General features: G+C 50.2%; 1 protein-coding gene and 1 pseudogene across 4 annotated transcripts in view; one reads left to right on the top strand and one right to left on the bottom strand.

Annotated features, from left to right (window-relative positions):
* Positions 1-1,175, bottom strand: part of LOC134984606 (zinc finger protein 271-like) — a 52,300-nt gene extending 51,125 nt beyond the window's left edge. For 3 of the 4 annotated variants that reach the window (XM_063950150.1, XM_063950153.1, XM_063950151.1), the window contains exon 1: positions 1,128-1,174. The gene's annotated coding sequence lies outside the window, so the exon portion shown is untranslated. Of the gene's footprint in view, positions 1-1,127 lie in introns of all 4 variants that reach the window. The other variant, XM_063950152.1, reaches the window with a different exon arrangement.
* A 1,115-nt stretch (positions 1,176-2,290) lies between these two features.
* LOC134984638 (oocyte zinc finger protein XlCOF7.1-like) overlaps positions 2,291-27,965 on the top strand; it is a 218,421-nt pseudogene continuing 192,746 nt past the window's right edge.

Below are 27,965 nucleotides of genomic sequence, written 5' to 3'. Positions count from 1 at the left end.
AACTCAGTAGAGCTCCCTGTAGTGCGTCCAGTCTCACTGGGCACAATTCTAAAACTGGAGTCTGGAGGAGGGGCATAGAGGGAGGAGCCAGTTCACACCCAAAGTCTTAAAGTGCCCCTGTCTCCTGCGAATCCCGTCTATACCCCATGGTACTAATGGTGACCCCAGCATCCTCTAGGACGTATGAGAAAATAATAATAATAATAATAATGCTGCCACTGTATAATAATAACATGACACCACAGGCTGCTCCTCCTGTATAATACCAGGACACTACAGGCTGCTCCTACTGTATAATAACAGGACACCACAGGCTGCTCCCCCTGTATAATAATAATAATAATAGGACACCAATGGCCGCTCCCCCTGTTTAATAATAGCACACCACAGGCTGCTCCTCCTGTATAATAATAACAGGACACCACAGGCTGATCCTCCCGTATTATAATAATAACAACAACAACAGGACACCACAGGCTGCTCCTCCTGTATAATGCCAGGACACTACAGGCTGCTCCTACTGTATAATAATAATAATAATAATAATAAGAATAATAATAGGACACCAATGGCTGCTCCCCCTGTTTAATAATAGCACACCACAGGCTGCTCCTCCTGTATAATAATAACAGGACACCACAGGCTGATCCTCCCGTATTATAATAACAACAACAACAACAAGACACCACAGGCTGCTCCTCCTGTCTATTATGACAACACAGGATGCTACCCCTGTACATTATTGCAACACAGGCTGCTCCTCCTGTATACTATGACAACACAAGTTGTTACCCCTGTATACTATGACTACACAGGCAGCTCCCCTGTATTACGGTAACGGCGGGGTCTGCGCCACCTGTATTACGGTAAAGGCGGGGTCTGCGCCACCTGTATTACGGTAACGGCGGGGTCTGCTCCACCTGTATTACGGTAACGGCGGGGTCTGCGCCACCTGTATTACAGTAATAGGACACTAGAGTGTCAGCCACCTGTACAGGGATAATGCAGCACCAGAGGCTGCTCCAGCTACACTATAACAAGGCACCAGAGGCTGCTCCCCCTGTAGTACAGAACCTGACACCAGAGCTGCTCAGCCTATAGAATAATAATAATAATAATATCATTACCTGCTGCCAGACACAGCAATGGCTGCTCTCTGCTCCTGCTGCCTTGTGGGAATGATAGAAGGAAGGCGGAGCTCAGACCAGGGGAAAATGGCCGCCGCTCCTGACGTCACTACACGGCCAGGGAACCTATTGCTGCTGCTGGATTGGTCTACAAGAAAATGGCCGCCGGCCTCCTGCACTGAGGACATGTATGGTAATAGTCATTACAGAGTGCTGGGCTTTGGGCGGGGTGGAGGAGGGGAGGGGCCAGTAACCAGGTAGCAGCCGTTGCCAATCATACCCTACTTCCTGCCTGTGCGTTCCACCTTACTTCCGGGATGTGCGGTCCACATGCAAGAAGTGAGTTTTCATCGACTTGTGCAGCCTCCCAGTGTCCGTGGAGATCAGGTAATGGCGTCTTACTATACAGGGGGAGCAGCCTGTGGTGTCCTGTTATTATTACTATACAGGGGGAGCAGCTTGTGGTGTCCTGTTATTATTACTATACAGGGGGAGCAGCCTGTGGTGTCCTGATATTATTATTATTACTATACAGGGGCATCAGCCTGTGGTGTCTTGTTATTTTTATTATTATACAGGGGGAGCAGCCTGTGGTGTCCTATTATTATTATTATTATTATTATTATTATTATTATTATTATTATAATACAGCAGGAGCAGCCTGTGGTGTCTTGTTATTATTATGCAGGATGAGCAGCCTGTGGTGTCCTATTTTTATTATTATTATACAGGGGGAGGAGCCTGTGGTGTCCTGATATTATTTTAATACAGGGGGAGCAGCCTGTTGTCTCTTGTTGTTATTATTACAATACAGGAGTAGCAGTGTGTGGTGTCCTGTTATTATTATTATTATACAGGAGGAGCAGTGTGTGGTGTCCTGTTGTTGTTATTATTATTATTATTATTACTATTATTATTATTATACAGAGGGAGCAGCTTGTGGTGTCCTGTAATTATTATTATTATACAGGAGGAGCAGCTTGTGGTGTCCTGTTATTATTATACAGGGGGAGTAGCCTGTGGTGTCCTTTTATTATTATTATTATACTGGAGGAGCAACCTGTGGTGTCCTGTTAATAAAGACATGTTATTATGTTTATACTGGGGTGCAGCCTTTAGTGTCGTTATTATTATTATTAATTTTATTATATGAAATTGTGGGGATTGAAAATATTGCTCAAATTCTCGGATATATTAAAGCAGAGACCATAATATCCCTGGCATGTGTAACAGATGATAATTGAAGCAGTATGAAGCAAATGTATATCACACACCTGGGAGTGTCACAGTGACATCATTTAGATCTATAGTAATAAAGGTACATGACTGGGGAGGTGAGGGGATCTGGGAGTGTCACAGTGATGTCACTTATATCTATAGTAATAATACAGGAACATGACTGCGGAGGTGAGGGGATCTGGGAGCGTCACAGTGACATCACATATCTATAGTAATACAGGGACATGACTGGGGAGGTGAGGGGGACCTGGGAGTGTCACAGTGACAAGAGAAAGAAAGTAGACTTCTTTGTGGGCGCACTCTTGTGAAGAAATAATTAGATATTCTCAAAGAGTAAAACATAACTTTTATTACAAATGATTAAGAAATTATTCAATCTCCTGAAAACAAATAATGTCTCCTGTCGCCTTTCCCCTGCCTGTCTCCTGCCGCCTTTCCCCTGCCTGTCTCCTGTTGCCTTTACCCCGTCTGTCTCCTGCCGCCTTTCCCCTGCCTGTCTCCTGCCACCCCCACCCTGCTGCCCACCTGCCTGTCTCCTGCCGCCTTTTCCCTGCCTGTCGCCTGCTGCCTTTCCCCTGCCTGTCGCCTTTCCCGTCTCCTGCTCCCTCTGGCCGGTCTCCTGCCGCCTCCCCCCTGTCTCCTGCCACCCCCTCCCTGTCTCCTGCCACCTCCTTGCCTGTCTCCTGCAACCTTTCCCCTGTCTGTTTCCTGCAACCTTTCCCCTGCCTGTCTCCTGCCGCCTTTCCACTGCCTGTCTTCTGCCACCTCCTTGCCTGTCTTCTGCCACCTCTGCTACACCATCGGCTGGATCTGTGAAACCTGAGGTCACGGAGACTGTACGCCGCAGCTCCATGAATAAGGCCATGAAATTTCCCTCAGGAGACCCTGTCCCTTCACAACCAATTCTCACCCTTACACCACTTCATGGCTGCAGCCATACTCGTCTGACAACTCAGGACACATAGAGCACATGCTCCGTACGGGTTTTGCACATGAGCGGTGTACCGAACATCAGCTCATTGTGACTCCACCCACAATAGCGCTACAATCTAGATCAGTCCCACTATGCAGTACAGCCTTATGGGGCTGGGTCACAGGGACCTCGGAGACACTGACCAGGACTCTATGGCTGTGGGGAAATTGGAGACTTAATGGCCACTCTATTCCATATATACTATGTTACATGTGCAATATGTTTTATGTATTATATTTATTCCAGGAACTCCAGCTGTGGGGAACGGAGTCTTTATTACACATCACACGTTCTGTATTCTCTCTGATTCACAAAGGATGGACAAGGACAGGAGTCACAGGACTGAAAAGATAATAAATATCACCCTGGAGATCATCTACCTACTGACTGGGGAGGTAAGTGGATCTGGGAGCGTCTCAGTGACCTTATATCTATAGTAATAATACAGGGACATGACTGGGGAGGTGAGTGGATCTGGGAGCGTCACAGTGACCTTATATCTATAGTAATAATACAGGGACATGACTGGGGAGGTGAGTGGATCTGGGAGCGTCACAGTGACCTTATATCTATAGTAATAATACAGGGATATGACTGGGGAGGTGAGTGGATCTGATAGCATCAAAGTGACCTTATATCTATAGTAATAATACAGGGACATGACTGGGGAGGTGAGGGGATCTGGGAGCATCACTGTGACATCACTTATATCTATAGTAATAATACAGGGACATGATTGGAGAGGTAAGGGGATCTAGGAGTGTCACAGTGACATAACTTATATCTATAGTAATAATACAGGGCTGTCACTGGGGAGGTGAGGGGGTCTTAGAGCATCACAGTGACATCACTTATATCTATAGTAATAATACAGGGACATGACTGGGGAGGTGATGGGATCTGGGAGCTTCACCGTGAAATCGCTTATATCTATAGTAATAATACAGCGACATGACTGGGAGGAGATCTGGAAGCGGCACAGTGACGTCAATTATATCTATATCAATAATACAGGGACGTGACTGGGGAGCTGAAGGAGTCTGGAAAAGTCACAGTGACGTCACTTATATCTATAGTAATAATACAGGGACATGACTGAGGAGGTAAGGGGATCTGGGAGTGTCACAGTGACGTCACTTATTTCTATAGTAATAATACAGGGACATGACTGGGAAGGTGAGGGGATCTGGGAGTGTATATATTGATATTTGATGTCTCCACCATTACACAGGATTACACAATAGTGAAGAAGACATCCAATGAGTGTGAGATAACCAGCAGCCATCCCTGTGTATCTGGAGGACTGAGTAGAACCCAGAGCCCCATCACGGTGCCTCCACCTCACTCACTGACACATGAAAGACACAATGACCAGAAGATCCTGAAACTCACCAACAAGATCATTCAGTTGCTGACTGGAGAGGTGACTGCTGGGAATGGGGCATTATACAGTAACACCAGAGGATGTGTCTGGGTGATGACTGGAGAGGTGACTGCTGGGAATGGGACATTATACAGTAACACCAGGGGATGTGTCTGGGTGATGACTGGGGAGGTGACTGCTGGGAATGGGACATTATACAGTAACACCGTGGGATGTGTCTGGGTGATGACTGAAGAGGTGACTGCTGGGAATGGGGCATTATACAGTAATACCGGGGGATGTGTCTGGGTGATGATTGGAGAGGTGACTGCTGGGAATGGGGCATTATACAGTAACACCAGGGTATGTGTCTGAGTGATGACTGGAGAGGTGACTGCTGGGAATGGGGCATTATACAGTAACACTGGGGGACGTGTTTGGGTGATGACTGGAGAGGTGACTGCTGGTAATGGGACATTATACATTAACACCAGGGGACATATCTGGGTGATGACTGGAGAGGTGACTGCTGGGAATGGGACATTATACATTAACACCAGGGGACGTATCTGGGTGATGACTGGAGAGGTGACTGCTGGGAATGGGGCATTATACAGTAACACCAGAGGATGTGTCTGGGTGATGACTGGAGAGGTGACTGCTGGGAATGGGACATTATACAGTAACACCAGGGGATGTGTCTGGGTGATGACTGGAGAGGTGACTGCTGGGAATGGGACATTATACAGTAACACCGTGGGATGTGTCTGGGTGATGACTGAAGAGGTGACTGCTGGGAATGGGGCATTGTACAGTAACACCAGGGAAAGTGTCTGGGTGATGACTGGAGAGGTGACTGCTGGGAATGGGGCATTATACAGTAACACTGGGGGACGTGTTTGGGTGATGACTGGAGAGGTGACTGCTGGTAATGGGACATTATACAGTAACACCAGGGGACATATCTGGGCGATGACTGGAGAGGTGACTGCTGGGAATGGGACATTATACATTAACACCAGGGGACGTATCTGGGTGATGACTGGAGAGGTGACTACTGGGAATGGGACATTATACAGTAACACCAGGGGATGTGTCTGGGTGATGACTGGAGAGGTGACTGCTGGAAATGGGGCATTGTACAGTAACACCAGGGAAAGTGTCTGGGTGATGACTGGAGAAGTGACTGCTGGGAATGGGACATTATACAGTAACACCAGGGGATGTGTCTGGGTGATGACTGGAGAGGTGACTGCTGGGAATGGGGCATTATACAGTAACACCGGGGGATGTGTCTGTGTGGTGACTTCTGGGAATGGGACATTATACAGTAACACCGGGGGATGTGTCTGGGTGATGACTGGAGAGGTGACTGCTGGGAATGGGACATTATACAGTAACACCAGGGGATGTGTCTGGGTGATGACTGGAGAGGTGACTGCTGGGAATGGGGCATTATACAGTAACACCAGGGGAAGTGTCTGGTTGATGACTGTATCACTCTGTGTCAGGTTCCTATAAGGTGTCATGATGTCACTGTCTATGTCTCCATGCAGGAGGGGGAGTATATAGAGGAACACAGGGGTCTGTACAAGGACGTGATGATGGAGAATCACCGGCCGCTCACATCACTGGGTAAGAGGAAACTGTCATGTATTGTACAGGGGAGAGCAGGTATGGGGGCCCCTATATACACACATCACCTGATAATCACATATATACACTGTACTCAGTCACTGTGTGTCTCCTACAGATGGACCCAGTAACAGAGATACCCCAGAGATATGTCCCCGTCCTCTGTATTCCCAGGATTGTACAGAGGAGAATCACAGGATCCCACAGGAGGATCAGGTAGGTGGGATTTAGGGTCTCACCAATATACCAAAGTGACTGTCACTATATAATGTGTAGAGCAGCTGTGTGTGTCAATACATTTGTATTGTTTAATCTATTACTGAAATCAACAATTATTACAGTCTTCTTTTATTGATGGTTTACATAGGGTGAAGCCCAAATAAATAATGTTAAAGTCAAAGATACAGAGGGAGAAGTAGAGACGTATCTGACTGATATAAAGGCAGAAGATATAGAGGGAGAAGAAGAGACGTATGTGACTGATATAAAGGCAGAAGATATAGAGGGAGAAGAAGAGATGTATGTGAGGGGTGATCAGCAGTGTACGGAGGAGGAGATCCCTACAGATATCAGCACAGGTGAGTAATAAACACTTATTACAGAACAGAGTCACATATTCTCATTGCTCAGTCACTACAGCAATCTCTTATCCTACACCCTCTGTCAGTACAAATTAGGGAACTTTATTTTCCCAGTGTGGATTCAGGAGCCATCAGCCCCTATAATACTCCTGCTCTCTCCCTCACTTCATGTCACTGTGTGTTACCAGCCCAGAGACCTGACCAGTCTCCTCCCCACACACTCTGGTGTATCTCATACATCAGGAGCCATCAGCCCCTATTATACTCCTGCTCTCCCCCTCACATCATGTCACTGTGTGTTACCAGCCCAGAGTTCTGACCAGTCTCCTCCCCACACTCTCTGGTGTATCTCATACATCAGCAGCCATCAGCCCCTATTATACTACTGCTCTCCCCCTCACATCATGTCACTGTATGTCACCATCCCAAAGATCTGACCAGTCTCCTCCCCACACTCTCTGGTGTATCTCATACATCAGCAGCCATCAGCCCCTATTATACTCCTGCTGTCCCCCTCACATCATGTCACTGTGTGTTACCAGCCTAGAGATCTGACCAGTCTTCTCCCCACTCTCTCTGGTGTATCTCGTATATCAGGAGCCATCAGCCTCTATTATACTCCTGCTCTCCCCTCACATCATGTCACTGTGTGTTACCATCCCAGAGATCTGACCAGTCTCCTCCCCACACTCTCTGGTGTATCTCATACATCAGGAGACATCAGCCCCTATTATACTCCTGCTCTCCCTTCACATCATGTCACTGTGTTTTACCAGCCCAGAGATCTGACCAGTCTCCTCCCCACACTCTCTGGTGTATCTCATACATCAGGAGCCATCAGCCCCTATTATACTCCTGCTCTCCCCCTCACATCATGTCACTGTGTGTTACCAGCCCAGAGTTCTGACTAGTCTCCTCCCCACTCTCTGGTGTATCTCATACATCAGCAGCCATCAGCCCCTATTATACTCCTGCTCTCCCCCTCACATCATGTCACCGTGTGTTACCCGCCCAGAGATCTGACCAGTCTCCTCCCCACACTCTCTGGTGTATCTCATACATCAGGAGCCATCAGCCCCTATTATACTCCTGCTCTCCCCCTCACATCATGTCACTGTATGTCACCATCCCAGAGATCTGACCAGTCTCCTCCCCACACTCTCTGGTGTATCTCATACATCAGCAGCCATCAGCCCCTATTATACTCCTGCTCTCCCCCTCACATCATGTCACTGTGTGTTACCAGCCCAGAGATCTGACCAGTCTTCTCCCCACTCTCTCTGGTGTATCTCATATATCAGGAGCCATCAGCCACTATTATACTCCTGCTCTCCCCTCACATAATTTCACTGTGTGCTACCAGCCCAGAGATCTGACCAATCTCCTCTCCACACTCTCTGGTGTATCTCATACATCAGCAGCCATCAGCCCCTATTATACTCCTGCTCTCCCCCTCACATCATGTCACTGTGTGTTACCAGCCCAGAGATCTGACCAGTCTTCTCCCCACTCTCTCTGGTGTATCTCATATATCAGGAGCCATCAGCCACTATTATACTCCTGCTCTCCCCTCACATAATTTCACTGTGTGCTACCAGCCCAGAGATCTGACCAATCTCCTCTCCACACTCTCTGGTGTATCTCATACATCAGGAGCCATCAGCCCTTATTATACTCCTGCTCTCCCCTCACATCATGTCACTGTGTGTTACCAGCCCAGAGATCTGACCAGTCTTCTCCCCACTCTCTCTGGTGTATCTCATACATCAGGAGCCATCAGCCCCTATTATACTCCTGCTCTCCCCCTCACATCATGTCACTGTGTGTTACCAGCCCAGAGATCTGACCAGTCTCCTCCCCACACTCTCTGGTGTATCTCATACATCAGCAGCCATCAGCCCCTATTATACTCCTGCTCTCCCCCTCACATCATGTCACCGTGTGTTACCAGCCCAGAGTTCTGACCAGTCTCCTCCCCACTCTCTCTGGTGTATCTCATACATCAGCAGCCATCAGCCCCTATTATACTCCTGCTCTCCCCCTCACATCATGTCACCGTGTGTTACCAGCCCAGAGATCTGACCAGTCTCCTCCCCACACACTCTGGTGTATCTCATACATCAGGAGCCATCAGCCCCTATTATACTTCTGCTCTCCCCTCACATCATGTCACTGTGTGTTACCAGCCCAGAGATCTGACCAGTCTCCTCCCCACACTCTCTGGTGTATCTCATACATCAGGAGCCATCAGCCCCTATTATACTCCTGCTCTCCCCCTCACTTCATGTCACTGTGTGTTACCAGCCCAGAGACCTGACCAGTCTCCTCCCCACACACTCTGGTGTATCTCATACATCAGGAGCCATCAGCCCCTATTATACTCCTGCTCTCCCCCTCACATCATGTCACTGTGTGTTACCAGCCCAGAGTTCTGACCAGTCTCCTCCCCACACTCTCTGGTGTATCTCATACATCAGGAGCCATCAGCCCCTATTATACTTCTGCTCTACCCCTCACATCATGTCACTGTGTGTTACCAGCCCAGAGATCTGACCAGTCTCCTCCCCACTCTCTCTGGTGTATCTCATACATCAGCAGCCATAAGCCCCTATTATACTCCTGCTCTCCCCCTCACATCATGTCACAGTGTGTTACCAGCCCAGAGATCTGACCAGTCTCCTCCCCACACTCTCTAGTGTATCTCATACATCAGCAGCCATCAGCCCCTATTATACTCCTGCTCTCCCCCTCACATCATGTCACTGTGTGTTACCAGCCCAGAGATCTGACCAGTCTTCTCCCCACTCTCTCTGGTGTATCTCATATATCAGGAGCCATCAGCCCCTATTATACTCCTGCTCTCCCCTCACATCATTTCACTGTGTGCTACCAGCCCAGAGATCTGACCAATCTCCTCTCCACACTCTCTGGTGTATCTCATACATCAGGAGCCATCAGCCCTTATTATACTCCTGCTCTCCCCTCACATCATGTCACTGTGTGTTACCAGCCCAGAGACCTGACCAGTCTCCTCCCCACACACTCTGGTGTATCTCATACATCAGGAGCCATCAGCCCCTATTATACTCCTGCTCTCCCCCTCACATCCTGTCACTGTGTGTTACCAGCCCAGAGTTCTGACCAGTCTCCTCCCCACTCTCTCTGGTGTATCTCATACATCAGCAGCCATCAGCCCCTATTATACTCCTGCTCTCCCCCTCACATCATGTCACCGTGTGTTACCAGCCCAGAGATCTGACCAGTCTCCTCCCCACACTCTCTGGTGTATCTCATACATCAGGATCCATCAGCCCCTATTATACTCCTGCTCTCCCCCTCACATCATGTCACTGTATGTCACCATCCCAGAGATCTGACCAGTCTCCTCCCCACACTCTCTGGTGTATCTCATACATCAGGAGCCATCAGCCCCTATTATACTCCTGCTGTCCCCCTCACATCATGTCACTGTGTGTTACCAGCCCAGAGATCTGACCAGTCTTCTCCCCACTCTCTCTGGTGTATCTCGTATATCAGGAGCCATCAGCCTCTATTATACTCCTGCTCTCCCCTCACATCATGTCACTGTGTGTTACCATCCCAGAGATCTGACCAGTCTCCTCCCCACACTCTCTGGTGTATATCATACATCAGGAGCCATCAGCCCCTATTATACTCCTGCCTCCCCCTCACATCATGTCACTGTGTGTTACCAGCCCAGAGATCTGACCAGTCTCCTCCCCACACTCTCTGGTGTATCTCATACATCAGGAGCCATCAGCCCCTATTATACTTCTGCTCTCCCCTCACATCATGTCACTGTGTGTTACCAGCCCAGAGTTCTGACCAGTCTCCTCCCCACACTCTCTAGTGTATCTCATACATCAGGAGCCATCAGCACCTATTATACTCCTGCTCTCCCCTCACATCATGTCACTGTGTGTTACCAGCCCAGAGATCTGACCAGTCTCCTCCCCACTCTCTCTGGTGTATCTCATACATCAGCAGCCATAAGCCCCTATTATACTCCTGCTCTCCCCCTCACATCATGTCACAGTGTGTTACCAGCCCAGAGATCTGACCAGTCTCCTCCCCACACTCTCTGGTGTATCTCATACATCAGCAGCCATCAGCCCCTATTATACTCCTGCTCTCCCCCTCACATCATGTCACTGTGTGTTACCAGCCCAGAGATCTGACCAGTCTTCTCCCCACTCTCTCTGGTGTATCTCATATATCAGGAGCCATCAGCCCCTATTATACTCCTGCTCTCCCCTCACATCATTTCACTGTGTGCTACCAGCCCAGAGATCTGACCAATCTCCTCTCCACACTCTCTGGTGTATCTCATACATCAGGAGCCATCAGCCCTTATTATACTCCTGCTCTCCCCTCACATCATGTCACTGTGTGTTACCAGCCCAGAGATCTGACCAGTCTCCTCCCCACACTCTCTGATGTATCTCATACATCAGGAGCCATCAGCCCCTATTATACTTCTGCTCTCCCCTCACATGACGTCACTGTGTGTTACCAGCCCAGAGATCTGACCAGTCTCCTCCCCACACTCTCTGGTGTATCTCATACATCAGGAGCCATCAGCCCCTATTATACTCCTGCCCTCCCCCTCACATCATGTCACTGTGTGTTACCAGCCCAGAGTTCTGACCAGTCTCCTACCCACTCTCTCTGGTGTATCTCATACATCAGCAGCCATCAGCCCCTATTATACTCCTGCTCTCCCCCTCACATCATGTCACCGTGTGTTACCAGCCCAGAGATCTGACCAGTCTCCTCCCCACACTCTCTGGTGTATCTCATACATCAGGAGCCATCAGCCCCTATTATACTTCTGCTCTCCCCTCACATCATGTCACTGTGTGTTACCAGCCCAGAGATCTGACCAGTCTCCTCCCCACACTCTCTGGTGTATCTCATACATCAGTAGCCATCAGCCCCTATTATACTCCTGCTCTCCCCCTCACATCATGTCACTGTGTGTTACCAGCCCAGAGACCTGACCAGTCTCCTCCCCACACACTCTGGTGTATCTCATACATCAGGAGCCATCAGCCCCTATTATACTCCTGCTCTCCCCCTCACATCATGTCACTGTGTGTTACCAGCCCAGAGTTCTGACCAGTCTCCTCCCCACTCTCTCTGGTGTATCTCATACATCAGCAGCCATCAGCCCCTATTATACTCCTGCTCTCCCCCTCACATCATGTCACTGTGTGTTACCAGCCCAGATATCTGACCAGTCTCCTCCCCATACTCTCTGGTGTATCTTATACATCAGGAGCCATCAGTCCCTATTATACTCCTGCTCTCCCCCTCACATCATGTTACTGTGTGTTACCAGCCCAGAGATCTGACCAGTCTCCTCCCCACACTCTCTGGTGTATCTCATACATCAGGAGCCATCAGCCCCTATTATACTCCTGCTCTCCCCCTCACATCATGTCACTGTGTGTTACCAGCCCAGAGATCTGACCAGTCTCCTCCCCACACTCTCTGATGTATCTCATACATCAGGAGCCATCAGCCCCTATTATACTTCTGCTCTCCCCTCACATGACGTCACTGTGTGTTACCAGCCCAGAGATCTGACCAGTCTCCTCCCCACACTCTCTGGTGTATCTCATACATCAGGAGCCATCAGCCCCTATTGTACTCCTGCCCTCCCCCTCACATCATGTCACTGTGTGTTACCAGCCCAGAGTTCTGACCAGTCTCCTACCCACTCTCTCTGGTGTATCTCATACATCAGCAGCCATCAGCCCCTATTATACTCCTGCTCTCCCCCTCACATCATGTCACCGTGTGTTACCAGCCCAGAGATCTGACCAGTCTCCTCCCCACACTCTCTGGTGTATCTCATACATCAGGAGCCATCAGCCCCTATTATACTTCTGCTCTCCCCTCACATCATGTCACTGTGTGTTACCAGCCCAGAGATCTGACCAGTCTCCTCCCCACACTCTCTGGTGTATCTCATACATCAGTAGCCATCAGCCCCTATTATACTCCTGCTCTCCCCCTCACATCATGTCACTGTGTGTTACCAGCCCAGAGACCTGACCAGTCTCCTCCCCACACACTCTGGTGTATCTCATACATCAGGAGCCATCAGCCCCTATTATACTCCTGCTCTCCCCCTCACATCATGTCACTGTGTGTTACCAGCCCAGAGTTCTGACCAGTCTCCTCCCCACTCTCTCTGGTGTATCTCATACATCAGCAGCCATCAGCCCCTATTATACTCCTGCTCTCCACCTCACATCATGTCACTGTGTGTTACCAGCCCAGAGATCTGACCAGTCTCCTCCCCACACTCTCTAGTGTATCTCATACATCAGGAGCCATCAGCACCTATTATACTCCTGCTCCTCCCTCACATCATGTCACTGTGTGTTACCAGCCCAGAGATCTGACCAGTCTCCTCCCCACACACTTTGGTGTATCTCATACATCAGGAGCCATCAGCCCCTATTATACTCCTGCCTCCCCCTCACATCATGTCACTGTGTGTTACCAGCCCAGAGATCTGACCAGTCTCCTCCCCACACTCTCTGGTGTATCTCATACATCAGGAGCCATCAGCCCCTATTATACTTCTGCTCTCCCCTCACATCATGTCACTGTGTTTTACCAGCCCAGAGATCTGACCAGTCTCCTCCCCACACTCTCTGGTGTATCTCATACATCAGGAGCCATCAGACCCTATTATACTCCTGCTCTCCCCCTCACATCATGTCACTGTGTGTTACCAGCCCAGAGACCTGACCAGTCTCCTCCCCACACACTCTGGTGTATCTCATCCATCAGGAGCCATCAGCCCCTATTATACTCCTGCTCTCCCCCTCACATCATGTCACTGTGTGTTACCAGCCCAGAGTTCTGACTAGTCTCCTCCCCACTCTCTCTGGTGTATCTCATACATCAGCAGCCATCAGCCCCTATTATACTCCTGCTCTCCCCCTCACATCATGTCACCGTGTGTTACCAGCCCAGAGAACTGACCAGTCTCCTCCCCACACTCTCTGGTGTATCTCATACATCCGGAGCCATCAGCCCCTATTATACTCCTGCTCTCCCCCTCACATCATGTCACTGTGTGTTACCAGCCCAGAGATCTGACCAGTCTTCTCCCCACTCTCTCTGGTGTATCTCATATATCAGGAGCCATCAGCCCCTATTATACTCCTGCTCTCCCCTCACATCATTTCACTGTGTGCTACCAGCCCAGAGATCTGACCAATCTCCTCTCCACACTCTCTGGTGTATCTCATACATCAGGAGCCATCAGCCCTTATTATACTCCTGCTCTCCCCTCACATCATGTCACTGTGTGTTACCAGCCCAGAGATCTGACCAGTCTCCTCCCCACTCTCTCTGGTGTATCTCATACATCAGCAGCCATAAGCCCCTATTATACTCCTGTTCTCCCCCTCACATCATGTCACCGTGTGTTACCAGCCCAGAGATCTGACCAGTCTCCTCCCCACACTCTCTGGTGTATCTCATACATCAGGAGCCATCAGCCCCTATTATACTCCTGCTCTCCCCCTCACATCATGTCACTGTATATCACCATCCCAGAGATCTGACCAGACTCCTCCCCACACTCTCTGGTGTATCTCATACATCAGCAGCCATCAGCCCCTATTATACTCCTGCTCTCCCCCTTACATCATGTCACTGTGTGTTACCAGCCTAGAGATCTGACCAGTCTTCTCCCCACTCTCTCTGGTGTATCTCATATATCAGGAGCCATCAGCCCCTATTATACTCCTGCTCTCCCCTCACATCATTTCACTGTGTGCTACCAGCCCAGAGATCTGACCAATCTCCTCTCCACACTCTCTGGTGTATCTCATACATCAGCAGACATCAGCCCCTATTATACTCCTGCTCTCCCCCTCACATCATGTCACCGTGTGTTACCAGCCCAGAGATCTGACCAGTCTCCTCCCCACACACTCTGGTGTATCTCATACATCAGGAGCCATCAGCCCCTATTATACTTCTGCTCTCCCCTCACATCATGTCACTGTGTGTTACCAGCCCAGAGATCTGACCAGTCTACTCCCCACACTCTCCGGTGTATCTCATACATCAGGAGCCATCAGCCCCTATTATACTCCTGCTCTCCCCCTCACTTCATGTCACTGTGTGTTACCAGCCCAGAGACCTGACCAGTCTCCTCCCCACACACTCTGGTGTATCTCATACATCAGGAGCCATCAGCCCCTATTATACTCCTGCTCTCCCCCTCACATCATGTCACTGTATGTCACCATCCCAAAGATCTGACCAGTCTCCTCCCCACACTCTCTGGTGTATCTCATACATCAGCAGCCATCAGCCCCTATTATACTCCTGCTGTCCCCCTCACATCATGTCACTGTGTGTTACCAGCCCAGAGATCTGACCAGTCTTCTCCCCACTCTCTCTGGTGTATCTCGTATATCAGGAGCCATCAGCCTCTATTATACTCCTGCTCTCCCCTCACATCATGTCACTGTGTGTTACCAACCCAGAGATCTGACCAGTCTTCTCCCCACTCTCTCTGGTGTATCTCGTATATCAGGAGCCATCAGCCCCTATTATACTCCTGCTCTCCCCTCACATCATGTCACTGTGTTACCAGCCCAGAGATCTGACCAGTCTCCTCCCCACACTTTCTGGTGTATCTCATACATCAGGAGACATCAGCCCCTATTATACTCCTGCTCTCCCCCTCACATCATGTCACAGTGTGTTACCAGCCCAGAGATCTGACCAGTCTCCTCCCCACACTTTCTGGTGTATCTCATACATCAGGAGACATCAGCCCCTATTATACTCCTGCTCTCCCCTCACATCATGTCACTGTGTGTTACCAGCCCAGAGATCTGACCAGTCTCCTCCCCACACTCTCTGGTGTATCTCATACATCAGGAGCCATCAGCCCCTATTATACTTCTGCTCTCCCCTCACATCATGTCACTGTGTGTTACCAGCCCAGAGTTCTGACCAGTCTCCTCCCCACACTCTCTAGTGTATCTCATACATCAGGAGCCATCAGCACCTATTATACTCCTGCTCTCCCCTCACATCATGTCACTGTGTGTTACCAGCCCAGAGATCTGACCAGTCTCCTCCCCACTCTCTCTGGTGTATCTCATACATCAGCAGCCATAAGCCCCTATTATACTCCTGCTCTCCCCCTCACATCATGTCACCGTGTGTTACCAGCCCAGAGATCTGACCAGTCTCCTCCCCACACTCTGGTGTATCTCATACATCAGGAGCCATCAGCCCCTATTATACTCCTGCTCTGCCCCTCACATCATGTCACTGTATGTCACCATCCCAGAGATCTGACCAGTCTCCTCCCCACACTCTCTGGTGTATCTCATACATCAGCAGCCATCAGCCCCTATTATACTCCTGCTCTCCCCCTCACATCATGTCACTGTGTGTTACCAGCCCAGAGATCTGACCAGTCTTCTCCCCACTCTCTCTGGTGTATCTCATATATCAGGAGCCATCAGCCCCTATTATACTCCTGCTCTCCCCCTCACATCATGTCACTGTATATCACCATCCCAGAGATCTGACCAGACTCCTCCCCACACTCTCTGGTGTATCTCATACATCAGCAGCCATCAGCCCCTATTATACTCCTGCTCTCCTCCTCAAATTATGTCACTGTGTGTTACCAGCCCAGAGTTCTGACCAGTCTCCTCCCCACACTCTCTGGTGTATCTCATTCATCAGGAGACATCAGCCCCTATTATACTCCTGCTCTCCCCCTCACATCATGTCACTGTGTGTTACCAGCCCAGAGATCTGACCAGTCTTCTCCCCACTCTCTCTGGTGTATCTCATACATCAGGAGCCATCAACACCTATTATACTCCTGCTCCTCCCTCACATCATGTCACTGTGTGTTACCAGCCCAGAGATCTGACCAGTCTCCTCCCCACACACTCTGGTGTATCTCATACATCAGGAGCCATCAGCCCCTATTATACTCCTGCTTCCCCCTCACATCATGTCACTGTGTGTTACCATCCCAGAGATCTGACCAGTCTCCTCCCCACACTCTCTGGTGTATCTCATCCATCAGGAGCCATCAGCCCCTATTATACTTCTGCTCTCCCCTCACATCATGTCACTGTGTGTTACCAGCCCAGAGTTCTGACCAGTCTCCTCCCCACACTCTCTAGTGTATCTCATACATCAGGAGCCATCAGCACCTATTATACTCCTGCTCTCCCCTCACATCATGTCACTGTGTGTTACCAGCCCAGAGATCTGACCAGTCTCCTCCCCACTCTCTCTGGTGTATCTCATACATCAGCAGCCATAAGCCCCTATTATACTCCTGCTCTCCCCCTCACATCATGACACCGTGTGTTACCAGCCCAGAGATCTGACCAGTCTCCTCCCCACACTCTGGTGTATCTCATACATCAGGAGCCATCAGCCCCTATTATACTCCTGCTCTGCCCCTCACATCATGTCACTGTATGTCACCATCCCAGAGATCTGACCAGTCTCCTCCCCACACTCTCTGGTGTATCTCATACATCAGCAGCCATCAGCCCCTATTATACTCCTGCTCTCCCCCTCACATCATGTCACTGTGTGTTACCAGCCCAGAGATCTGACCAGTCTTCTCCCCACTCTCTCTGGTGTATCTCATATATCAGGAGCCATCAGCCCCTATTATACTCCTGCTCTCCCCCTCACATCATGTCACTGTATATCACCATCCCAGAGATCTGACCAGACTCCTCCCCACACTCTCTGGTGTATCTCATACATCAGCAGCCATCAGCCCCTATTATACTCCTGCTCTCCTCCTCAAATTATGTCACTGTGTGTTACCAGCCCAGAGTTCTGACCAGTCTCCTCCCCACACTCTCTGGTGTATCTCATTCATCAGGAGACATCAGCCCCTATTATACTCCTGCTCTCCCCCTCACATCATGTCACTGTGTGTTACCAGCCCAGAGATCTGACCAGTCTTCTCCCCACTCTCTCTGGTGTATCTCATACATCAGGAGCCATCAACACCTATTATACTCCTGCTCCTCCCTCACATCATGTCACTGTGTGTTACCAGCCCAGAGATCTGACCAGTCTCCTCCCCACACACTCTGGTGTATCTCATACATCAGGAGCCATCAGCCCCTATTATACTCCTGCTTCCCCCTCACATCATGTCACTGTGTGTTACCATCCCAGAGATCTGACCAGTCTCCTCCCCACACTCTCTGGTGTATCTCATCCATCAGGAGCCATCAGCCCCTATTATACTCCTGCTCTCCCCTCACATCATTTCACTGTGTGCTACCAGTCCAGAGATCTGACCAGTCCCCTCCCCACACTCTCTGGTGTATCTCATACATCAGCAGCCATCAGCCCCTATTATACTCCTGCTCTCCCCCTCACATCATGTCACTGTGTGTTACCAGCCCAGAGATCTGACCAGTCTCCTCCCCACACACTCTGGTGTATCTCATACATCAGGAGCTATCAGCCCCTATTATACTCCTGCTCTCCCCTCACATCATTTCACTGTGTGCTACCAGCCCAGAGATCTGACCAATCTCCTCTCCACACTCTCTGGTGTATCTCATACATCAGGAGCCATCAGCCCTTATTATACTCCTGCTCTCCCCTCACATCATGTCACTGTGTGTTACCAGCCCAGAGATCTGACCAGTCTCCTCCCCACTCTCTCTGGTGTATCTCATACATCAGCAGCCATCAGCCCCTATTATACTCCTGCTCTCCCCCTCACATCATGTCACTGTGTGTTACCAGCCCAGAGATCTGACCAGTCTTCTCTCCAGTCTCTCTGGTGTATCTCATATATCAGGAGCCATCAGCCCCTATTATACTCCTGCTCTCCCCCTCACATCATGTCACTGTGTGTTACCATCCCAGAGATCTGACCAGTCTCCTCCCCACTCTCTCTGATGTATATCATACATCAGGAGCCATCAGCCCCTATTATACTCCTGCCTCCCCCTCACATCATGTCACTGTGTGTTACCAGCCCAGAGATCTGACCAGTCTTCTCCCCACTCTCTCTGGTGTATCTCATACATCAGGAGGCATCATCCCCTATTATACTCCTGCTCTCCCCCTCACATCATGTCATTCTGTGTTACCAGCCCAGATATCTGACCAGTCTCCTCCCCACACTCTCTGGTGTATCTCATACATCAGGAGCCATCAGCCCCTATTATACTCCTGCTCTCCCCTCACATCATGTCACTGTGTGTTACCAGCCCAGAGATCTGACCAGTCTCCTCCTCACACTCTCTGGTGTATCTCGTATATCAGGAGCCATCAGCCTCTATTATACTCCTGCTCTCCCCTCACATCATGTCACTGTGTGTTACCATCCCAGAGTTCTGACCAGTCTCCTCCCCACACTCTCTAGTGTATCTCATACATCAGGAGCCATCAGCACCTATTATACTCCTGCTCTCCCCTCACATCATGTCACTGTGTGTAACCAGCCCAGAGATCTGACCAGTCTCCTCCCCACACTCTCTGGTGTATCTCATACATCAGGATCCATCAGCCCCTATTATACTCCTGCTCTCCCCCTCACATCATGTCACTGTATGTCACCATCCCAGAGATCTGACCAGTCTCCTCCCCACACTCTCTGGTGTATCTCATACATCAGCAGCCATAAGCCCCTATTATACTCCTGCTCTCCCCCTCACATCATGTCACAGTGTGTTACCAGCCCAGAGATCTGACCAGTCTCCTCCCCACACTCTCTGGTGTATCTCATACATCAGCAGCCATCAGCCCCTATTATACTCCTGCTCGTCCCTCACATCATGTCACTGTGTGTTACCAGCCCAGAGATCTGGCCAGTCTCCTCCCCACACTCTCTGGTGTATCTCATCCATCAGGAGCCATCAGCCCCTATTATACTCCTGCTCTCCCCTCACATCATTTCACTGTGTGCTACCAGCCCAGAGATCTGACCAATCTCCTCTCCACACTCTCTGGTGTATCTCATACATCAGGAGCCATCAGCCCTTATTATACTCCTGCTCTCCCCTCACATCATGTCACTGTGTGTTACCAGCCCAGAGATCTGACCAGTCTCCTCCCCACACACTCTGGTGTATCTCATACATCAGCAGCCATCAGCCCCTATTATACTCCTGCTCTCCCCCTCACATCATGTCACTGTGTGTTACCAGCCCAGAGATCTGACCAGTCTTCTCTCCAGTCTCTCTGGTGTATCTCATATATCAGGAGCCATCAGCCCCTATTATACTCCTGCTCTCCCCCTCACATCATGTCACTGTGTGTTACCATCCCAGAGATCTGACCAGTCTCCTCCCCACACTCTCTGGTGTATATCATACATCAGGAGCCATCAGCCCCTATTATACTTCTGCTCTCCCCTCACATCATGTCACTCTGTTTTACCAGCCCAGAGATCTGACCAGTCTCCTCCCCACACTCTCTGGTGTATCTCATACATCAGGAGCCATCAGCCCCTATTATACTCCTGCTCTCCCCCTCACATCATGTCACTGTATGTCACCATCCTAGAGATCTGACCAGTCTCCTCCCCACACTCTCTGGTGTATCTCATACATCAGGAGCCATCAGCCCCTATTATACTCCTGCTCTCCCCCTCACATCATGTCACTGTGTGTTACCAGCCCAGAGACCTGACCAGTCTCCTCCTCACACACTCTGGTGTATCTCATCCATCAGAAGCCATCAGCCCCTATTATACTCCTGCTCTCCCCTCACATCATGTCACTGTGTGTTACCAGCCCAGAGATCTGACCAGTCTCCTCCCCACACTCTCTGGTGTATCTCATACATCAGGAGCCATCAGCTCCTATTATACTCCTGCTCTCCCCTCACATCATGTCACTGTGTGTTACCAGCCCAGAGATCTGACCAGTCTCCTCCCCACACTCTCTGGTGTATCTCATACATCAGGAGCCATCAGCACCTATTATACCCCTGCTCCTCCCTCACATCATGTCACTGTGTGTTACCAGCCCAGAGATCTGGCCAGTCTTCTCCCCACTCTCTCTGGTGTATCTCATACATCAGCAGCCATCAGCCCCTATTATACTCCTGCTCTCCCCCTCACATCATGTCACTGTGTGTTACCATCCCAGAGATCTGACCAGTCTCCTCCCCACACTCTCTGGTGTATATCATACATCAGGAGCCATCAGCCCCTATTATTCTGCTCTCCCCTCACATCATGTCACTGTGTTTTACCAGCCCAGAGATCTGACCAATCTCCTCTCCACACTCTCTGGTGTATCTCATACATCAAGAGCCATCAGCCCCTATTATACTCCTGCTCTCCCCTCACATCATGTCACTGTGTGTTACCAGCCCAGAGATCTGACCAGTCTCCTCCCCACTCTCTCTGGTGTATCTCATACATCAGCAGCCATCAGCCCCTATTATACTCCTGCTCTCCCCCTCACATCATGTCACTGTGTGTTACCATCCCAGAGATCTGACCAGTCTCCTCCCCACACTCTCTGGTGTATCTCATATATCAGGAGCCATCAGCCCCTATTATACTCCTGCTCTCCCCCTCACATCATGTCACTGTGTGTTACCATCCCAGAGATCTGACCAGTCTCCTCCCCACACTCTCTGGTGTATATCATACATCAGGAGCCATCAGCCCCTATTATACTTCTGCTCTCCCCTCACATCATGTACTGTGTTTTACCAGCCCAGAGATCTGACCAGTCTCCTCCCCACACTCTCTGGTGTATCTCATACATCAGGAGCCATCAGCCCCTATTATACTCCTGCTCTCCCCCTCACATCATGTCACTGTGTGTTACCAGCCCAGAGTTCTGACCAGTCTCCTCCCCACACTCTCTGGTGTATCTCATACATCAGCAGCCATCAGCCCCTATTATACTCCTGCTCTCCCCCTCACATCATGTCACTGTGTGTTACCAGCCCAGAGATCTGACCAGTCTTCTCCCCACTCTCTCTGGTGTATCTCATATATCAGGAGCCATCAGCCCCTATTATACTCCTGCTCTCCCCCTCACATCATGTCACTGTGTGTTACCATCCTAGAGATCTGACCAGTCTCCTCCCCACACTCTCTGGTGTATCTCATATATCAGGAGCCATCAGCCCCTATTATACTCCTGCTCTCCCCTCACATCATGTCACTGTGTGTTACCAGCCCAGAGATCTGACCAGTCTCCTCCCCACACTCTCTGGTGTATCTCATACATCAGGAGCCATCAGCACCTATTATACTCCTGCTCCTCCCTCACATCATGTCACTGTGTGTTACCAGCCCAGAGATCTGACCAGTCTCCTCCCCACACTCTCTGGTGTATCTCATACATCAGGAGACATCAGCCCCTATTTTACTTCTGCTCTCCCCCTCACATCATGTCACTGTGTGTTACCAGCCCAGAGATCTGACCAGTCTCCTCCCCACACTCTCTGGTGTATCTCATACATCAGCAGCCATCAGCCCCTATTATACTTCTGCTCTCCCCTCACATCATGTCACTCTGTTTTACCAGCCCAGAGATCTGACCAGTCTCCTCCCCACACTCTCTGGTGTATCTCATCCATCAGCAGCCATCAGCCCCTATTATACTCCTGCTCGTCCCTCACATCATGTCACTGTGTGTTACCAGCCCAGAGATCTGGCCAGTCTCCTCCCCACTCTCTCTGGTGTATCTCATACATCAGCAGCCATCAGCCCCTATTATACTCCTGCTCTCCCCCTCACATCATGTCACTGTGTGTTACCAGCCCAGAGATCTGACCAGTCTTCTCTCCAGTCTCTCTGGTGTATCTCATATATCAGGAGCCATCAGCCCCTATTATACTCCTGCTCTCCCCCTCACATCATGTCACTGTGTGTTACCATCCCAGAGATCTGACCAGTCTCCTCCCCACACTCTCTGGTGTATATCATACATCAGGAGCCATCAGCCCCTATTATACTTCTGCTCTCCCCTCACATCATGTCACTCTGTTTTACCAGCCCAGAGATCTGACCAGTCTCCTCCCCACACTCTCTGGTGTATCTCATCCATCAGCAGCCATCAGCCCCTATTATACTCCTGCTCGTCCCTCACATCATGTCACTGTGTGTTACCAGCCCAGAGATCTGGCCAGTCTCCTCCCCACACTCTCTGGTGTATCTCATCCATCAGGAGCCATCAGCCCCTATTATACTCCTGCTCTCCCCTCACATCATTTCACTGTGTGCTACCAGCCCAGAGATCTGACCAATCTCCTCTCCACACTCTCTGGTGTATCTCATACATCAGGAGCCATCAGCCCTTATTATACTCCTGCTCTCCCCTCACATCATGTCACTGTGTGTTACCAGCCCAGAGATCTGACCAGTCTCCTCCCCACTCTCTCTGGTGTATCTCATACATCAGCAGCCATCAGCCCCTATTATACTCCTGCTCTCCCCCTCACATCATGTCACTGTGTGTTACCAGCCCAGAGATCTGACCAGTCTTCTCTCCAGTCTCTCTGGTGTATCTCATATATCAGGAGCCATCAGCCCCTATTATACTCCTGCTCTCCCCCTCACATCATGTCACTGTGTGTTACCATCCCAGAGATCTGACCAGTCTCCTCCCCACACTCTCTGGTGTATATCATACATCAGGAGCCATCAGCCCCTATTATACTTCTGCTCTCCCCTCACATCATGTCACTCTGTTTTACCAGCCCAGAGATCTGACCAGTCTCCTCCCCACACTCTCTGGTGTATCTCATACATCAGGAGCCATCAGCCCCTATTATACTCCTGCTCTCCCCCTCACATCATGTCACTGTGTGTTATCAGCCCAGAGACCTGACCAGTCTCCTCCTCACACACTCTGGTGTATCTCATACATCAGGAGCCATCAGCCCCTATTATACTCCTGCTCTCCCCCTCACATCATGTCACTGTGTGTTACCAGCCCAGAGTTCTGACCAGTCTCCTCCCCACTCTCTCTGGTGTATCTCATACATCAGGAGCCATCAGCCCCTATTATACTCCTGCTCTCCCCCTCACATCATGTCACTGTGTGTTACCAGCCCAGAGACCTGACCAGTCTCCTCCCCACACACTCTGGTGTATCTCATACATCAGGAGCCATCAGCCCCTATTATACTCCTGCTCTCCCCCTCACATCATGTCACTGTGTGTTACCAGCCCAGAGTTCTGACCAGTCTCCTCCCCACTCTCTCTGGTGTATCTCATACATCAGCAGCCATCAGCCCCTATTATACTCCTGCTCTCCCCCTCACATCATGTCACCGTGTGTTACCAGCCCAGAGATCTGACCAGTCTCCTCCCCACACTCTCTGGTGTATCTCATACATCAGGAGCCATCAGCCCCTATTATACTCCTGCTCTCCCCCTCACATCATGTCACTGTATGTCACCATCCCAGAGATCTGACCAGTCTCCTCCCCACACTCTCTGGTGTATCTCATACATCAGCAGCCATCAGCCCCTATTATACTCCTGCTCTCCCCCTCACATCATGTCACTGTGTGTTACCAGCCCAGAGATCTGACCAGTCTTCTCCCCACACTCTCTGGTGTATCTCATATATCAGGAGCCATCAGCCCCTATTATTCTGCTCTCCCCTCACATCATGTCACTGTGTTTTACCAGCCCAGAGATCTGACCAGTCTCCTCCCCACACTCTCTGGTGTATCTCATATATCAGGAGCCATCAGCCCCTATTATACTCCTGCTCTCCCCTCACATCATGTCACTGTGTTTTACCAGCCCAGAGATCTGACCAGTCTCCTCCCCACACTCTCTGGTGTATCTCGTACATCAGGAGCCATCAGCCCCTATTATACTCCTGCTCTCCCGCTCACATCATGTCACTGTGTGTTACCAGCCCAGAGACCTGACCAGTCTTCTCCCCACTTTCTCTGGTGTATCTCATACATCAGGAGCCATCAGCCCCTATTATACTCCTGCTCTCCCCTCACATCATTTCACTGTGTGTTACCAGCCCAGAGATCTGACCAATCTCCTCTCCACACTCTCTGGTGTATCTCATACATCAAGAGCCATCAGCCCCTATTATACTCCTGCTCTCCCCTCACATCATGTCACTGTGTGTTACCAGCCCAGAGATCTGACCAGTCTCCTCCCCACTCTCTCTGGTGTATCTCATACATCAGCAGCCATCAGCCCCTATTATACTCCTGCTCTCCCCCTCACATCATGTCACCGTGTGTTACCAGCCCAGAGATCTGACCAGTCTCCTCCCCACACTCTCTGGTGTATCTCATATATCAGGAGCCATCAGCCCCTATTATACTCCTGCTCTCCCCCTCACATCATGTCACTGTGTGTTACCATCCCAGAGATCTGACCAGTCTCCTCCCCACACTCTCTGGTGTATCTCATATATCAGGAGCCATCAGCCCCTATTATACTTCTGCTCTCCCCCTCACATCATGTCACTGTGTGTTACCATCCCAGAGATCTGACCAGTCTCCTCCCCACACTCTCTGGTGTATATCATACATCAGGAGCCATCAGCCCCTATTATACTTCTGCTCTCCCCTCACATCATGTACTGTGTTTTACCAGCCCAGAGATCTGACCAGTCTCCTCCCCACACTCTCTGGTGTATCTCATACATCAGGAGCCATCAGCCCCTATTATACTCCTGCTCTCCCCCTCACATCATGTCACTGTGTGTTACCAGCCCAGAGTTCTGACCAGTCTCCTCCCCACTCTCTCTGGTGTATCTCATACATCAGCAGCCATCAGCCCCTATTATACTCCTGCTCTCCCCCTCACATCATGTCACCGTGTGTTACCAGCCCAGAGATCTGACCAGTCTCCTCCCCACACTCTCTGGTGTATCTCATACATCAGGAGCCATCAGCCCCTATTATACTCCTGCTCTCCCCCTCACATCATGTCACTGTATGTCACCATCCCAGAGATCTGACCAGTCTCCTCCCCACACTCTCTGATGTATCTCATACATCAGCAGCCATCAGCCCCTATTATACTCCTGCTCTCCCCCTCACATCATGTCACTGTGTGTTACCAGCCCAGAGATCTGACCAGTCTTCTCCCCACTCTCTCTGGTGTATCTCATATATCAGGAGCCATCAGCCCCTATTATACTCCTGCTCTCCCCCTCACATCATGTCACTGTGTGTTACCATCCTAGAGATCTGACCAGTCTCCTCCCCACACTCTCTGGTGTATCTCATATATCAGGAGCCATCAGCCCCTATTATACTCCTGCTCTCCCCTCACATCATGTCACTGTGTGTTACCAGCCCAGAGATCTGACCAGTCTCCTCCCCACACTCTCTGGTGTATCTCATACATCAGGAGCCATCAGCACCTATTATACTCCTGCTCCTCCCTCACATCATGTCACTGTGTGTTACCAGCCCAGAGATCTGACCAGTCTCCTCCCCACACTCTCTGGTGTATCTCATACATCAGGAGCCATCAGCCCCTATTATACTCCTGCTCTCCCCTCACATCATGTCACTGTGTGTTACCAGCCCAGAGATCTGACCAGTCTCCTCCCCACACTCTCTGGTGTATCTCATACATCAGGAGCCATCAGCCCCTATTATACTCCTGCTCTCCCCCTCACATCATGTCACTGTATGTCACCATCCCAGAGATCTGACCAGTCTCCTCCCCACACTCTCTGATGTATCTCATACATCAGCAGCCATCAGCCCCTATTATACTCCTGCTCTCCCCCTCACATCATGTCACTGTGTGTTACCAGCCCAGAGATCTGACCAGTCTTCTCCCCACTCTCTCTGGTGTATCTCATATATCAGGAGCCATCAGCCCCTATTATACTCCTGCTCTCCCCCTCACATCATGTCACTGTGTATTGCCAGCCCAGAGATCTGACCAGTCTCCTCCCCACACTCTCTGGTGTATATCATACATCAGGAGCCATCTGCCCCTATTATACTCCTGCTCTCCCCCTCACATCATGTCACTGTGTGTTACCAGCCCAGAGATCTGACCAGTCTCCTCCCCACTCTCTCTGGTGTATCTCATACATCAGGAGCCATCAGCCCTTATTATACTCCTGCTCTCCCCCTCACATCATGTCACTGTGTGTTACCAGCCCAGAGATCTGACCAGTCTCCTCCCCACACTCTCTGGTGTATCTCATACATCAGGAGCCATCAGCCCCTATTATACTCCTGCTCTCCCCCTCACATCATGTCACTGTATGTTACCAGCCCAGAGATCTGACCAGTCTCCTCCCCACACTCTCTGGTGTATCTCATACATCAGGAGCCATCAGCACCTATTATACTCCTGCTCCTCCCTCACATCATGTCACTGTGTGTTACCAGCCCAGAGATCTGACCAGTCTCCTCCCCACACTCTCTGATGTATCTCATACATCAGGAGCCATCAGCCCCTATTATACTCCTGCTCCCCCCCTCACATCATGTCACTGTGTGTTACCAGCCCAGAGATCTGACCAGTCTCCTCCCCACACTCTCTGGTGTATCTTATACATCAGGAGACATCAGCCCCTATTATACTCCTGCTCTCCCCTCACATCATGTCACTGTGTGTTACCAGCCCAGAGATCTGACCAGTCTCCTCCCCACTCTCTCTGGTGTATCTCATACATCAGCAGCCATCAGCCCCTATTATACTCCTGCTCTCCCCCTCACATCATGTCACTGTGTGTTACCATCCCAGAGATCTGACCAGTCTCCTCCCCACACTCTCTGGTGTATCTCATATATCAGGAGCCATCAGCCCCTATTATACTTCTGCTCTCCCCCTCACATCATGTCACTGTGTGTTACCATCCCAGAGATCTGACCAGTCTCCTCCCCACACTCTCTGGTGTATATCATACATCAGGAGCCATCAGCCCCTATTATACTTCTGCTCTCCCCTCACATCATGTCACTGTGTGTTACCAGCCCTGAGATCTGACCAGTCTCCTCCCCACACTCTCTGGTGTATCTCATACATCATGAGCCAT

Source organism: Pseudophryne corroboree (assembly GCF_028390025.1).
Source record: "Pseudophryne corroboree isolate aPseCor3 chromosome 3 unlocalized genomic scaffold, aPseCor3.hap2 SUPER_3_unloc_7, whole genome shotgun sequence".
NCBI lineage: Eukaryota > Metazoa > Chordata > Amphibia > Anura > Myobatrachidae > Pseudophryne > Pseudophryne corroboree.
Note: the sequence above shows the minus strand (reverse complement) of the source record. Positions and strands in the feature narration are given on the sequence as shown.